This window comes from Macaca fascicularis, chromosome 1 (assembly GCF_037993035.2).
Source record: "Macaca fascicularis isolate 582-1 chromosome 1, T2T-MFA8v1.1".
Lineage (NCBI taxonomy): Eukaryota > Metazoa > Chordata > Mammalia > Primates > Cercopithecidae > Macaca > Macaca fascicularis.
This window is the reverse complement of record NC_088375.1, coordinates 147,674,741-147,692,081: the sequence shown is the minus strand read 5'-3', so window position 1 is coordinate 147,692,081 and position 17,341 is coordinate 147,674,741. Positions and strand designations below refer to the sequence as shown.

At 36.6% G+C, this 17,341-nt stretch overlaps 1 protein-coding gene and 2 pseudogenes across 4 annotated transcripts in view; 2 read left to right on the top strand and 1 right to left on the bottom strand.

Annotated features, from left to right (window-relative positions):
- HS2ST1 (heparan sulfate 2-O-sulfotransferase 1) overlaps window positions 1-17,341 on the top strand; it is a 197,318-nt gene that overhangs the window by 127,470 nt on the left and 52,507 nt on the right. The window lies entirely within an intron of this gene.
- Window positions 663-4,112, bottom strand: LOC141407726 (SUMO-activating enzyme subunit 2 pseudogene; annotated as a pseudogene).
- LOC135964729 (SUMO-activating enzyme subunit 2 pseudogene) lies at window positions 2,360-3,405 on the top strand (annotated as a pseudogene).

Genomic DNA, 17,341 nt, shown 5'->3' with positions numbered 1-17,341 from the left:
TATATATGTCTGCACCCTACCTTAAGTGTGGTCGTTTGGAACTGAAGTAACATCTTTCTTGTTGAAAAATGTGGATGTATATGTCTTATCTGCATTAACAATGCTTCTGAAATATGACCTTACTAAATATATCAAGTCTTTCCATATATCAGCTTTAGTATTTATCAATAAATATATACAGGAAGCCATGAAATAACATGTATAGAAATAAATATTTAATATTTAGTTGGGTGACTATATTTGTACCATATTTTGTGAGAATACATTTTCTTTGGATTATAATAGTAATGTTTATTTTAGAAAATTTAGAAAAAGTGCTTTTGTATTTGAAGTCTCAGAGCAAGTAAGATGAAATGCTATAAAATTTATAGAACCATTGAAATGTTAGGCTCACAACAAATCTTTGATAATCTATATTCAGTTCAGCAGCCAAAACACTGGGGAGGAGAAAGGTTCTGTGGTAGTAAATACTAGCACTATTTAGTCACATAATTTTGAAATGTGGCATTATTTTTGTTATGTAGAATTAGAAGATAAGAAAATAAAGACCGTTAAATAAATAGCAGTAACAGACAGTACTGACATTTTTGGACATTACAGCTGTACTAGTTCTTAGCTTTCTAGTTGACACCGTTACCATTTGTTTATTTATCTATTATGTAACAAGAATGCAGATGCCATTTATTTGGTCCATAAGCATAGTCACTGAGTTTTACAAAACATCTACTATAAATAACCTGAAACTATAACAATACACAAAAATTGGCTTCATACACAGACATACCAGGCAGTACAAACTGAAAATGTGAGTAAATTAACACTGTTTTACATTAATGTACATAGTGCCATTTAACATTTAAAAACAAGTTTCAATGCATAGCACTTGATACTTCTTTGAATCTGTTTCAGTCGGTTAAGAGTATAAAAATGGTTAGATCTAGGCTAAAATTCATTCTTCTAGCCAAAAATAAGGGCATAATATTTATAACCAGGTATCAACTTTACTAAACCACAATATTTTGAAACTGTTAATGATACCTAAGGGTATTTACATTAAAAAGACATGCATTGTGTTGTTTTTTCTCATGACTGGTTATGCACATACTTTGTTCAAAGGTTTTTTAAAACTATACTCCTACTTTCAGTATAGCATACTGCAGTGTGTCTAACAGTTCTAGCTAAATGAATGCTTTCAAAGGGAGCAGAATCATTTTCAAGTCACTGGTGTCAGTTTTTTCCCTTTGGAACAAAGGACATAACATAATCTGGTTCTGCCCAGATAAATAAGTATTAAGAGGGCTCTGTTTAGAGGCATTTCTGTTCAATCTAATGCTATGACATCATCAAGCTCTTCCTTCTGTTCTGTACGTAACCTCTTTGTACCGAGATTCTTTCTGGTCTAATTTCCTCTTGTGCATTCTCTCTTCTTCACTGACGTCAGCATTCTTTGAAGAATCTTCTTCATCCGAATCAACTATGAGAACATCATCTTGCTCTTGAGCTGTGGAGGTGGAAGGCTGAGTTCCATCATTACTGCCATTGGTTATGCTTTTGGCAACATCTTCAGCTTGTTTTGGCCCCACTTTTTCTGGGGCATCACCAACAACTTCAAATTCAACATCCTTTCTTAGGTCTTCACTATGAAGAATGTTGATCAATAAAGTATAGTCCTGGAGGAAGTAATCTGCTTGAAGCCAGCTGCAATTTCTCATTCCAAATTCTGACAACTTCTTGTGATTATTAGCTTCTGTCTCTCCCTCTTTGGAAGATGTTAGGATTGTTCCTTTCCCATCTTTACTTTGGACATCTGGTGCTACCATAGTGAATTTTTCTTTCACTACCTTGTCTTGTAAGGTGAGAACAGTCACTTTATGGACATTCAGCTGTACAGTCACCTCTGGCTTGCTGGCACATATGTAACAATTGGGGTTGGGAGGATCCAGTGCACAAGGCACAAGAAGCTTCTTTCTTGGGTTTGGTTGTTTATTCAAAACTGTTGTTCTGCACTGGTCTATTTTTCCTGATAAGATCTTCAATCCTTCCAATACTATCAACCCAGCAATCACTGCATTAGTAGTAGCAATAGCAGGAATAATATTCCCTGCCATTGATTTGATATCAAATCTACTCTTCATATTCATACTGAAAATATGCATCCTGAGGTTTGCAGCAGAGGTGACAAAATCCATTGCATATGGGTCATCCTTATCCCATATGAGCTCAGCTTCATCCCCCTTTTCTGCTAAATGAACTCTCAGAGTCTCAGCGCTGTGAGCTCCTCAAGAACCTGGTGCTCACCGGCTTCTCCCAATTGACCTGATTGATCTAGTTACTATTGATGTCACCAACCTCAACAGATAGTTTTTGTTTCAAAAGAAACATGTTGGAAGATCAAAGGCACAGGTTGCCAGGGAAAGTGCACTGCAATTTTACCTGAAAACTAATATCATTGCCTACCATTACAGCATCATGAACCCTGACTACAATGTGGAATTTTTTGATAGTTTTTATTGGTTATGAATGCTTTAGATAACAGAGCTGCCCGAAACCATGTTAATAGAATGTGCCTCGCAGCTGATGTTCCTCTTACTGGAACTGGAACTGCTGGATATCTTGGACAAATAACTACTATGAAAAAGGGTGTGACCAAGTGTTATGAATGTCATCCTAAGCCAACACAGAGAACCTCTCCTGACTGTACAATTTGTAACACACCTTCAGAACCTATACATTGCATCATTTGGGCAAAGTACTTAAGTATCTTCTGACAGAACTGACCCTGAAGCTGCCTGGGAACCAACAGAAGCCGAAGCCAGAGCTAGAACATTCTAATAAAGATGGTGACATTAAATGTATTTGCACTGAGGAATGGACTAAATCAACTGGATATAATCCAGTTAAACTTTTTACCAAGCTTTTTAATGATGACATCTGTTATCTGTTGACAATGGACAAACTGACGGAAAAGGAAACCTCCAGTGCTGTTTAACTGGGCTGAAGTACAAAGTCAAGGAGAAGAATGCATCAGATCAACAGAATGAACCCCAGTTAGGCCTGAAAGACCAGCAGGTTCTAGATGTAAAGAGCTATGCACGTCGTTTTTATTTTTTTTTGAGACAGAGTCTAGGGCTGTTGCCCAGGCTGGAATGCAATGGTGTGATCTCAGCTCACTGCAACCTCCGCCTCGCGGGTTCAAGCGATTCTCCTGCCTCAGCCTCCCAAGTAGCTGGGATTACAGGTGCCCACCACCACGCCCAGCTGATTTTGGTGTTTTTTAGTAGAGATGGGGTTTCACCATGTTGACCAGGCTGTTCTCGAACTCCTGACCTCAGGCGATCCACCCGCCTTGGCCTCCCAAATTGCTGGGATTACAGGCGTGAGCCATCTCACCCGGCCTACCATTACCATTTCTATCCTTATTATTTTTATTTTATTGATTCCCTAGAAAGCAAACATAGGAAGACAGCAACTAGACACCAGGCATGAAATGTCAGTGTATATTTTTGCCTTCACACATAAGTGAGGGATGTTTTTAAAACCCTTTTTTAAAACTCCACATAGGTAATTGTTTTTACTGTTCACCTTTGAAGTGGGAAGTGTTTTGATAACTGCCACAGGTTGTTGAGTTAATAGCAATTTTGTGGTCGGTAGTTTTTTGAAGAAGCTGCTTTTATAGATTTGAATAAACAGGTAATAGATGAGAATAAAGGGGACAAATATTCAGCCAGGACTTTTTTTTTTTTTAAGTAAAGAAGTAGTCATTGCCTGTGACATCTGTATTGAGAATCCAATTTTAAACTCTTCTTAATCCATATTATCTTTAATTCCTACTTGTCAATTCAGGAAGAGTGAGAAATGAATGACTGTACCTCATTATAGGTAGACGTCAGTATGTGTATGCACGGATTCAGTAACTTTAAAAGCCTGTGCCAGATGCAACTATTTAAAAGAACAATGTTTTCAATAATATGGGAGAACTAGCTTGTTTGTAATGTTAAGAGGAAAAGATAAGATTCAAACGAGTTTGTGTGTTATCAACTGATGTTTAATAAAAGCATACCTATAATACTTAGTCTATATTTTCCATTTTGGACTTCCTTTAAAATGTAACCAAAAAATTTAACACCTTTGCAAAACAACTTAGATCTCCAGATTTTCCCCTCAAGTCTTTTGCAATTTCTTTGTCAATATCTGATCTAAGACCAGTATTTCGTAGGTCTTTCTGGAGTATCCAATTTGATTTTCATGAAAGCAATAGTCCTCTTTCATTTCACACTCATATGTCTTTGATTTTTGCAGTTACAGTAACAGAGAAAACTGCCATAAACTAGTTTGGGAATAAACAACCAACTAAAATGAGAACTTTATGAAACTAGCAACTAAGTTGTTCATTATCTTTCAATTTGTTTTGCCTATTCCAAATTATTTACATTTCCATACAAGTTTTAGAATTAGTTGGTCAAGTCATACCAAAAAGTGCCCTGTGGTTTTCATTGGGATTGCATGGCATCTGTATATAAATTCTGGGAGAACTGACATCTTAACAGTAGTCTTTTAATCATGAATGTGGCATATCTATTTAGATCTTATTTAATTTTTCTCAACAGTGTTTTTTTTGTTTTTTGTTTTTTGTTTTTCTGAGATAGAGTCTCACTCTGTTGCCCAGGCTGGAGCGCAGTGGCATGATCTCGGCTTACTGCAAGCTCCGCCTCCTGGGTTCATGCCATTCTTCTGTCTCAGCCTCCCGAGTAGCTGGGACTACAGGCGCCCGCCACCTCGCCCGGCTAGTTTTTTGTATTTTTAGTAGAGATGGGGTTTCACCGTGTTAGCCAGGATGGTCTCGATTTCCTGACCTTGTGATCCTCCCGTCTCGGCCTCCCAAAGTGCTGGGATTATAGGTGTGAGCCACCCCGCCGGGCCTCAGCAGTTTTTTATAATTTTTACTGTATGGTCTTGTGCATCTTATTGCAAAGTTTGTTTATATTTTTGTGCTATTTTACATGGTATTTTTTAATGTGAATTTCTGATTGTCTGTTGTTAGTAATATACAGTTGATTTAGGTATATTGGTTTTTATATACTGCAACCTTGCTAAACTCATTAATTCTCATAGCTTTTTTGATAGATTCTTTGAGAATTTCTACACAGTCAGTCATGCTGTCTGTGACAAGACAGTTTTACTTCTTGCTCTCTAATCTGTGTGCCTTTCTTTTTCTTGCCTTATTGCACAGGCTAGAGCCTCCAAGACAGTGTTGTATAAAACTGATGAGGGTGGACATTCTTGCCTCCTTCACAGTTTTAGGGTGAAAGTATCCAGTCTGTCTTTCAGTGAAGTATGATACCAGCTGAACTGAAATAAAAGGAGACCCTTTTATTAGTTTGAGGAAGTTCCCTTCTATTCCCAGTTTGCTGAGATTTTTATCATGAATTGATGTTGGATTTTGTTTATGTGCATGTATTAAGATGAATACATGGTCTTTAGCTTGTTTAATAAGGTAAGTTACATTAACTTTTGCATGTTAAATCAATCTGTATCCTTGGGATAAACTACATAGGTATGATAATTGTCCTTTCATTTCACTAAATTTTGTTAATTTTTGTCTCTATGTTTATAAGGGATTTCATGTCTGATTTTGATATCAAGGCTGGCTTCAGAGACTCAATTGGAAAGCATTTTTTCCTTTTCAGTTTTCTTCAAGAGTTTGTGTTGATGTTTTCTTGTGTTGGTATTTTTGGTATTGGTATTTTTGTTTGTTTGTTTGGTAGAATTTTCTAAGCCATTTGGGCCTTTTGTTTATCTGTGAGAAAGGTTTGTTTTTGTTTTTTGTGCCAAGGTTTTTTATTTATACATTTGATAGATTTAAAAGGTTATTCTGTTTAGCTATACGTGAGCTTTGTTAATTTTTGTGTTTCAAGGAATTTAGCAATTTATCACATTTATTGGCTACAGTTGCTTATAATATTCCTTTATTGTCTGTAGTGTTTTCTCCTTTGTCATTTCTGATATTGATAATTTGTATCTTCTCTTTTTTTCTTATTAGTCTGGTTAGAAGTTTATCAGTTTTATTGATTTTGTTTTTTGGGGGGGCACAAAGAACTAGCTATGGTTTAGGTCACTGATGTTAGAATTGCCTTCTTTTCTAATATGATCGTGTAGTGCTATGTGTTTCCCTTAAAGCACTGCTTCAGTTACATCTCACAATTTTGATGGTTTTGTTTTATTAGGTTCAAAATACTTTTCTACTTTCCTTTTTGTTTTTTTCTTTGTCCTCTGGGTTACTTGAAGTGTGTTATTTAGTCCAGGTATTTGTGGGCATTTCAAATGTCTTTTCTGTTATTTTAAATTTAATTCTGTTTTAGTCAGAACATATTTTGTATGATTTGAGTACTTTCAAATATTTTGAACCTCATTTTATGAGTGAGAATGTGGTCTATCTTATCACATGTTCCATGTACTCTTGAAAAGAATGTGTATCTGCATTCTGGATGGTGTGATCTCTAAATGCCAATTGGCTAATTAGTTGATGACTGTTCAAATTTGCTGTATCTTAGTGATTTTCTGTTTACTATCAATTATTGTGAGCATGATGGTGAAATCTTTGATTATACTTGCAGATTTGTCTGTTTTTCCTGTGAGTTTTTAATTCATATGTTTTTAAAACTCTTCTTATAAAGGTACAAAAGTGTTTAGGATTGTTATGTCTTTTTGATAAATTGACCCCTTTATCGTTATGAAATGATCCTTTTTATCTTTGCCAATATTCTTTACTCTGAGATCTGTTTGTCATTAATATGGCTATACCAGCTTTTTTTGATTTGTGATAACATGATATATTTTTTTCATCCTTTTCCTTTTAAGTTATTTAATGTTTCTCTCATTTAAAGTGGTTTTCTTGTGGTCAGGATATGGTTGAATCTTGCTTTATTATCTAGTCTAACAGTCTGCCTTTTCTATGGTGTGTATGGGTCTAGATAATTAGTACGTTATCTTTTAATGTACAAATATAAATGTTAGTAATTATAAATTAAGATTTAAGAATTTGAGTAATTTGATAGATCCCATCAAGTAATCTTATTCCTAAAATTTCTATTTTCTTTATTTTTTGAACTTTGTTTTATTTAGGCTTATTATTTCTAGGTTTTCTTAGGCCACCAAAAAAAAAAAAAAAGCCAAAATTGGGAAATAAACTGGGAGTACATTAGAAATAAAATGGTCTCCAAATATGAGAGATTATGCTACAGAGACTCCTATAAAATTTTAGCTATAAAAGGGTAAAATGGAGAATGGTACCTACAAGGTCACAAACCAGAGTCAACAAATGTTGACACCTGTGTTGCTTTCTAATATCTTCTGTTATCGATTTTAGACCACCTGCTCTTATATCACCTTGGGAGCTTTTTAAAAATACAGATTCCCCAGTCCCATGGAATTTGTTATACCCTGTAATCTATTTTAAGGTAATCTAACTTTCTATATGATTCTTAGATTACTCTAGTCTCAGAAATCGTGGTCCTGCACTAGTTATCTGACCACTTTAATCTCTGACTTTTCTGCCACTTTCACTGTGTCCTTCAGAGTCTTGGCGCCATTAGAGGAAAAAACCTCTGAGGATTAGTCAGGTGTGATATTCCTAGAATATTATACTAAACAGTCTTGACATGTATGGAGCTTTAGCTTTGACTGTGCTATGTGTAACATTAGGTTGGTAGAGATCAAATCACCTCAAACTTTCACTTTTAACATTATCCTTCACTTCCTTTTAATGTTTCTTAGATTGCGGAGTGAAGAACTCTGTCTCCCATATGGTTTAATTTAGTATGTATATATTTTTTTAAGCAAATTTGTGTGTCTGTTGTATACTGGGTAATAATGGTTATCACCTTTCTTTCAGAGAAAGAAGTAGCTTTTAAACAAGTTAGGCTCTCCTCCCCCAAAAAGTCACATTAATTCTACATGGTTTTTTTTCGGTTTTCATGGTTTGATTGGTTCCAGTGTTCAGTTAGAAGGTACTTAAATTTATGTTGCCTAATTCAAATAGATTAATGAGGATGAGGCAGAGTAACTAATAAAACAGTTTTGAGTTACTTTGCCTCATCACCATTAATTTTATCAACCCCTACCTTTTCATAATGATTGTAATTTTATTTCTGGCATAGGAAAATAAGCCAAAAATATTAATGGATTTAAAAAGCTAATATATAGGCTATGTAAAGATCAACAAATTATTTTAAAGTAGATATTAAAATGTCTATTGTATAGTAAATGGTAGTCTGCAAGATGAAGAATATTCTACTTGAGAATTTTTTTTCTTACACTTGTTTCATGTAATTAAAATTCAGTAAAACACAATTAAAACTCAAATTATGGTCCAGCATTAGTTTTTGTCAATTGATACAACTGTCCAGCATTTTACTGGTCATTATTGAGAATATCAATTATCATTGCATTGTGGGCATGTTGAAGTGTCACTAGTAAAGAATTGTAGTTTACAGGATCCTGAATAATGGTTCTTTTTTGTTACACAAGACAAATGCAAAGGAAGACAATTTTTGGAAATCGATGTTTAGAAAAGAACATCTTTAGAATATTAATACCTGTGACTAATTTTTAAAGATTCATTAAAAATACAAATTCAACTGAAAAGCTATAACAGTTTCTCAGAAGATACAGAGCTGTAAAATATAAAAAGTATTAGGCCAGGTGCAATGGTTTACACCGTTAATCCCAGCATCTTGGGAGGCTGAGGTGGGCTAATCGCTTGAGCCTAGGAGTTTGAGACCAGCTTGGGCAACATGCTGAAACCCTGTATCTACAGAAAATACAAAAATTAGCCAGGCATGGTAACACGCGCCTGTAGTCCCAGCTACTCTGGAGGCTGAGGTGAGAGGATCACTTGAGCCTGGGAGGTCGAGGCTGCAGTGAGCCCTAATCATGCCACTACACTATAAGCTGGGTGACAGAGTGAGACCCAGTCCAAAAAAAATTTTTAACTCACTGTTTTAGTCTTCACAATGGGTAGTGTACAATCTACTTGAGCTTCAGTTTTTAACTAGTGAGCCAGGACTGGAAATTGTAGTTTAATCAGAATTTCTTCATATAAGAGAATGTTCCTAGATTAATATCTTTAACATGGTTCTTGAATTCTTGGTTGTACCCCAAAAACAGTTTCAGTTTAAAAGGGTGTGGGGTAATGACCATGATTCAGAATTAATTAATGTTGCATTTTCAAAGGGTTTTATAACAGTTTATGCTCAAGAACAATGTAAACATTTCACTCGTGCTTTTCATAATGATGGTTACAGCATCCTTTAAGGAGGAACTGACTAGCCTTAGGAGACTTAGTGGTTGGTGGGGAGCAGTGAGGAAGATGGGAAATCCAATTAGTCCAGTAGAATCAGTGCCATGAGTTAAAAGATAATTGACATGATGACCAGAATACCCTCACAACTAGTTTATACCATTAAGTTGTTTTTCACAGATCTAAGCTATATCTAAAATTCCAGTTAATGGGGTACAAATTAATTAGTTACATGGAAAAGATAATATTCTGTATCTGTCTTCTTAATAAGCCAACAGAAATGCCCTCTAGAACACTGATTCTCAAAGTGTTCCTGGACCATCATATCGGCATTGGGAACTGGATTGACAAATTCTTAGTCCTTGGAATTAGTAGCTAGGGAATGTGGGAAGGCAGGAATTTGTATTTTAACAAATGCTCCAAGTAATTCTGGCGCATGCTCAATTTGAGAACCATTGCTCTAGAATATGATGCATATCAAACTCCAGTGAAATAATAGCACGTTTTCAGCATTGCTAATTCTAATTTTCAACAGCTGCTGCATTAGGTTTTAGTTAATGATATCCAAACCCAGCTGGAGTTGAATCCTAGTTACTTCTTATTCTTTTTACTTACTAGTGAGTGGAGCACCAGGTGCAGTTGTTGAAGTGTGAAAATAATTTAGCTTTGTAGACAGTTCTGGCATTTCTTTCTTGATTTTGAAAATGCTTTAATCTTCTTGGTATGATATTTATTTCAACAATCAAAGCACATCTATTTTAATGGCAGTATGGACTTCTGCTGAGAATTTAAGGAAATCTCTGAATATTCCTACCAGTTTAATATCAAAATTAATATTTTAGCTGAATTACAAAGCTTATATATAATTTACTCCTGTTTTATTTTTCCATCAGTAAGTGCATTAAAAAATGTTTAATGTCTTCCTGACTAATTTACTTTCAACCGTCTTCACATCTTCTACAATATTATGTTTAGTTTTATTTTGGAAAAAAATGCTAGCAGAGATTTTAGTTAATGCATTCTTAGTAGTAAGGTCCAGCTGTTTGCTTTGTGAGTTACAAAACTCATGAGTCCTTCAAAAAACATTTTAAAGGCATGTCAGTAAGACATGAAGCTAGTATTTATCTGCTGCAGTATACTTGGAGTATTTACAAGTGGACAACGTGGTTAAAAGCACTTAAAATGTTTGTTAATAGATTAGTACATGATCTTGCAGTGATAGTGCAGATTTGTTTTTGGTTGTATGGCACATATGTTCTAGGTAGTGTTGGTAACACAGATTTTTAGAACCAAAAGCTGATGAATTCAAAATTCTCTGTTGATGTTTAAAAATAAAAATTAAAAATAAAGTGAAAAATAAAATTCTCTTTTCTTAACTCTATACCTTCATGATTTCATTTACTCTGCCTTTGTATTGTGACTCCTAATTTCTGTCTTTAGTTCATAACTTTCTCCTGAGATGTGTGTCTTCTGTAACCTGCATATTACTACCTGGATGTTCCATGGGCACCTGAAACTCACTGTGTCTGAAACTGATAATCCAAGTCTGTCCCTCACACTAACCCTGTAAATACATATGGAATCAGAATTACATTAATAGCCTATTTTTCATTATTATAATAGGCCAAATAGCCTATTTTGGCCATTACCCTAGATGTTTGCACAGGGCTTCATTCTCCATTGAAATTCCTTTCTAATATTTCTGAAAGTCTTCTAGAGATATCTCGTGGGTTTTTTTGTTTGTTTGTTTTTTGAAAAGCAGACTTCCCTCTATGCATAAGCATCGGCTTGGTTACCGGCTTGTCCATAGAACAGCTGTCTCTAATCAAGCATCATCATCTCTGCTGCTTCCCCAAGAGGAAATGCCAGAAAGTACGGGAGCCTTCATGGTGCTAAGATTGATGTCACATTTCATGTAGAAATGGAGAAAGTTCTCCTATGTCCTCACTAATGTCATACTTTATCACTTATGAACCTGCTTTATGTGCCTCTGTGAAGAAATGGCGAACTATATACCGGCTATTCATGCATGTCTTCCTCTAATATGTTTTTATTGCTAGGAAGCAACTACCCACCAAAGATTAAATTTCTCACCACAACCCCTGCATCTAGGCAGAGCCATATGACTAGTGTTTGCCAAGATAATTAAGAAATAGTTGTGCTTTCTGTACTCTATCGGCCAGCTGTATCAAAAGACTTCAAGGTACTGGGGAGAATGGCAAAGTCAGAAGAGGAAAGGAGCATAATTCCTTGAATTACTGCATAAAAGGCCATCTGCCAACCAGGAACACTCACATTGGTACTTGAGCAAGAACTAAACTTCTTGTGTAGTAAACAATCGAGATTTCTTTACAACAGCTGATGTTTCCCTAATTAATACAGTGTCCCCTTTATATTACAAAGCCCTTCTTCAAAACAGCTCCTTAATCATTTCCCTGCATTCCCTTTCTCTAAAAACTCAAACACATAAATATCCGGATATTCATGGGGCTGGGAGGGAACAGATGCCATATTACACTCTAATCCAGAACTTTTCTGCCGTTGTGCCTTCCTCATCCTATTCTCTAGACCTGTTAGGCTTGGATATTGTTCTTACACAAGCTTGAAATAAAGCCATTATGAAAATCGGCTCTTTCATTGACCAGCTACATACTTGATTTCTCAGTTAGAACTTCATTGTAGAGTACAAACTATCCTGAATTCCTTTCTTCATCCCCATTTGTTCTTCCTTCCCCAATTCTCAAATTCAGTGAATGGCACCATCTTCCTCCTCAGTAAAGAAGCCTAGAGACAGCACCTTAGCCACTTCCAATCCCTCATCTACTCTTGTCACCTAAGCCTCTATCCCATTAACCTGTCTCCTTCCAGTCCCCATGCTTCTTCCTTATTGCAGTTGCTTTCCTTCAGGTCTTAATCCTCACTATGTCTTCAGGCCATTGATACTCAGCTGTAAGCGTTATCACTCTATAAAATGATACCTTGGGGAAATCTTGCATTGCAGAAGTCCCATATAGGTTACTTAAAACTCTTAAAAAAAAAAAATGGCTCTTCCCCGTCTCTACTAAAAAATACAAAAAATTAGCCGGGCGCGGTTGTGGGCGCCTGTAGTCCCAGCTACTCGGGAGGCTGAGGCAGGAGAATGGCGTGAACCCGGGAGGCGGAGCTTGCAGTGAGCCGAGATCGCGCCACTGCACTCCAGCCTGGGCGACAGAGCGAGACTCCGTCTCAAAAAAAAAAAAAAAAAAAAAAAAAAAAAAAAAAAATGGCTCTTTATTGTTTATAGAAGTTGTTCTGAAAGTGCAGTCCGTGTACCATAGGGATCCTTAAGACTCCTTTAGGGCTTTCACAAAATAGTTCACAACTATTTTCATAATAATTCTACGATGTTAGTTGCCTTTTTCACTAGTTGATATTTGTCCTCATGGTAAACAGCAGTGGTGGTACCAAACTGTACTAGTAGGCATTGTGTTTTTTTGCTACTTTTCTCTAACAGCCCAAACCCTCAAAAGCCATTTTCACATAAGAATGTCCATCAGAAAGCAGTAATTTTATTAAATCTTGACTATTTTGTGTATGTCCTTAATATTCTGTCACAATATGGAAAGTACATCAAGCACTTCTGCATACCACAATACAGAGATTGTCTTGAGGTAAAGCACTTGTGTGATTGACTTGTGCTGTGGTTTGAATATGGTTTGTCTCTACCAAAACTCATGTTGACGCTTGGTCCCCAATGTAACAGTGTTGAGAGGTGGTGGTTTAAGACGCGTTTGGATCATGAAAAATCTGTTCTCATAAAAGAATCAGTGCAGTCTTGAGGGAGTTAGTGAGTTCTCACTCTCTGAGGACTACGTTAGTTACAATGAGATCAGGTCGTTATGAAGCAAGGTTGCCTGTTTTGTTTGCACTCCTATTTTCTGCACGTGTCAGTTTCTCTTCCATTCCTCCATCATTTTTTGATGCAGCATGAAGCCCTTACCAGAAGACAGCAGATATGGCTGCCCAGTCTTGAACTTACCAGCCTAAAGAACCAGGAGCTAAAGAAACTTCTTTATAAACTACCCGGTCTCTGTCATAGCAACAGAAAATAGATTAAGACAAGTTGCAAGCTCAACAAGGCAATATTTTTCATAGAACACTGTTTTTACTTGAAAGAATGATCAACACACAAACTATGTTTATTCAGACCTGTGTAGTTGGGAGATATTTTCTCAACAATGAACAAAATGAACTTGTCGCTGTAAGGAAAACAGTTGACAGTATTAGTTGCCAATTATAAAATTCAAAAAACCTTGTATCTGCCACTATGACCATAAGAGTTTCCCAATACTTAGACTTCTCTGAGATTGGTGGTATTATAATGAATGTGATTTTTACAATTGTATAATTTTTGTTATACAATTCTAATGTATTAATATTTGGAGGATCTGTGTAACTCCATATACCAGTATTTTTCAAATGACAGTGCAAAGTCTATCAATATAACAATATATTCACTGATATGAACATGAATAGTATATATTCATTAATATGGTTTTCTATCACTTGCAGTTAACTTTTAAGAAATTAATACTAGGTTTTAGTATAGAATTGAAAAAGAATATTTCCAATTATTTGAAAAGGCTACTAAAGTACTCCTTTTCCAACTGTATCTGTATGAGTCTGATTTTCTTCATTGACTCCAACCCAAATAATATATGATAATCTTTTGGAGAAGCAGATATGAAAATCCAGTAGTCTTCTATTAAGCCAGACATTTTAAAAGATTTGCAAAAATATAATGTTACACTGAATTTTTTTGGTTTTGGAGAATTTTTTCACGAAATCATGTCATTTATGCTGACATGTCATATTGTTATTTTAAAGTGAGTTAATGTTTCTCACTTTTAATTACTAATGTGCTATTGCTAGATGTAACCCACATAAACCAAAGCTCTTTGGTGTCCTTAACAATCGTTAAGTGTATAAGAGGCTCTGAGACCAATGAGTTTCAGAATGCTGGCTTATAGGATATGATTCATATTCCTAGTATGGTGATTAAGACACTGTGATCTGGCTTCTGCCCACTTTTCTGCCTTATGTTTTAGCTTGCCCTTTATCTTTCTCCTATCTTCTAAGCTTATTAAGAACCACTTTGAGGGTCTATGTGCACTATTCAGTGTTGCCCTCCAAGGACTTTGCTTATGCTTTTTCCCTTTGCCTAGAAGGTTTCTTTGTCACCCAGAAGGCACTTTTAAAAAAAAAAAAAAAAAAAAAGGCAAAGTCTCACTCTGTTGCCCAGGCTGGAGTGCAGTGGCACAATCTCGGCTCACTGCAACCTCTGCCTCCCGGGTTCAAGCGATTCTTATGCCTTAGCCTCCTGAGTAACCAGGATTACAGGCACCCACCACCACACCCGGCTCATTTTTGTATTTTTAGTAGAAATGGAGTTTTACCATGTTGGCCAGGTTGGTCTCAAATTCCTGACCTCAGATGATCCACCCGTCTTGACCTCCCAAAGTGCTGAGATTACAGGCGTGAACCACCGCGCCTGGCCCAGAAGGTACTTTCTTATCTCAGTCACCTTCTCTGGATCCTTTCCTAACCATCCCATTTTTGGGACCTCGATTGCATCTTGTATAAACTTTTTTTTATAACGCTGTACCACCAAACTCTCTAAGAGTAGGTGTATGTCCAGAACCTGGTGCAGTACTTATAAATTAATAGAGTCCCGTAAATCTTTATGAAATTATTTGATGAATTCGGTGGAAAAAGCTTGGTTATAAATGATCATATCATTCTCACTACTCAAAGATACATAGAACAGTATGGCTATGCTCAGTTACACAGTAATCATAAAAACTGTATTTTGCCGTGCACAGTAGCTCATGCCTGTAATCCCAGCACTTTGGGAGGCCGAGGTGGGTGGATCACGAGGTCAGGAGATCGAGACCATCCTGGCTAACACGGTAAAACCCCGTCTCTACTAAAAATACAAAAAATTAGCTTGGCGTGGTGGCGGGCGCTTGTAGTCCCAGCTACTCAGGAGGCTGAGGCAGGAGAATGGTGTGAACCCGGGAGGTGGAGCTTGCAGTGAGCCGAGATCGCGCCACTGCACTCCAGCCTGGGCGACAGAGCGAGACTCTGTCTCAAAAAAAGAAAAAGAGAAAAAAAAAAAAAAAGCTATATTTTTTGTCTTAAGGTAAACAAATACATCTGGGTGAAACTGAATAAAATAGGATTGTGGGAGAATAAGTAAGCATCCTACTCCCTTCCTCCCACCCAGTTGTTACTGGCCTGCTTCTGTCTCTATTTCTGCTTCTTTTGATTTTGTTTGAGCTTGGGGGTGAGTGGGTGGAGGGAGTCCTCCAAAAACACATCTGTACTCTAGAGGAGAAATTGATAGCATAGCTTTATGGAACTTATCTCAGGGTTATGCAATCCATAGGTCCCCTGATTTCAGCTCTCATCAGTGCAGGAATCCTTTTTCCATCATTCTTTGACAGTTCCTCATGCAACCTCTATATGAGTATCTCCAGAGACTAATAACTTACCACCCCCTAAACTGCCTGTGTCTTTACTTTGCACTACTAATTATTTGAAAGCCCATTCTCTCTTGATCCACAGTCACATCTTTTTTTCTGGAGTAATACTACAAAAAGGATTCTGCCTCTTTTTCACAATAACTTTTCAAGTATTTGAAGAGACTGTTAGTCATTTTTATGGATTTTCTCTTAGCTAAGTGCACTGTTTTTTTAAAGAGTTTTTTATGTGGCATGATCCATCCAACTCATTCCCATTCTGGAGTACTCTAGTTTTTAATGTGTGCCTGAAATGACACATAATAGCCCTGTGTGACTGAATACAAATTTCTTAACAACTGTTCCTTCCTGTGACTTGAAACAGTAATTACTGTGTTGTGGTTAGGAATATAAGCTTTGGTGTCAGACAGATGAGGGTGTGAATTCTGACTTTGTTCCTGACAACTCTATAATTAATACCTCTGAGTGTAAATTCCGTAGTATTACCATATAGGATTATTGTAAAATTTAGGTGAAGTAATGTACATTTAAACATGAACCATTGGCCGGGCACGGTGGCTCATGCCTGTAATCCCAGCACTTTGGGAGGGGAATCATGAGGTCAGGAGATCAAACTATCCTGGCTAACATGGTGAAACTCCATCTCTACTAAAAATACAAAAAATTAGCCAGGTGTGGTGGCAGGTGCCTGTAGTCCCAGCTACTCAGGAGGTTGAGGCAGAAGAATGGCGTGAACCCAGGAGGCGGAACTTGCAGTGAGCTGAGATCGTGCCACTGCACTCCAGCCTGGGCAACAGAGCAAGACTCTGTCTCAGATAAACAAACAAACAAACAAACAAACATGGAGCATTGTTCCTGGCTCACGGTAAAGGTTCAAAGTAGAAGCACTTGTTACACTGATAACTATATGCCTATTGGCACAGCTTAAAATTGCCATTTTTTTTTGCAGCTGCTTCACATTACTGTTAATATTATAATCATTATGCTAGTATATTTGTTGTTTATCAGCTTGTGCTACTACTCAGGCTTTTATGCCTTCTCCAATTAGCCATCCCCACATCTTGAAAGCCAGCTCTGTCCTTTTAAGGCTGAACTTATTCAGTGTATTTTCCAGAAGGTTTTTCTCCAATTCTTGGATCCAGAAGTATTTTGTTCTTACTTATGGCATTTGTTACAGTGGCATTTGTTCAATTTCCTACAAGATAGACATTGAAAATAGGAACAGTTCACTTGAAAAACAGTTCACTTGAGAAATTTAGAAAGAGATGAGGGATAATGTGAGATTAATGTCTTAATAAAGCTCAAGAAAAAGGAAAAGCATATATAGTTGGACTCCCCATTTTGTATCAGTGTATTTATTTCAAGTGACTGAGACGAGTAAAGAATGAAGCCTTGAAGTCAGCTTACCTATGATTTTTAACTATGATATTTTGTATTTTAAAAATAGATACTTGGTGCAGGCATTATTGGCAGACAGAAGTAAAAGGCTAGGGTGAACAGGCTATGGGCGTCTGGTAAAATA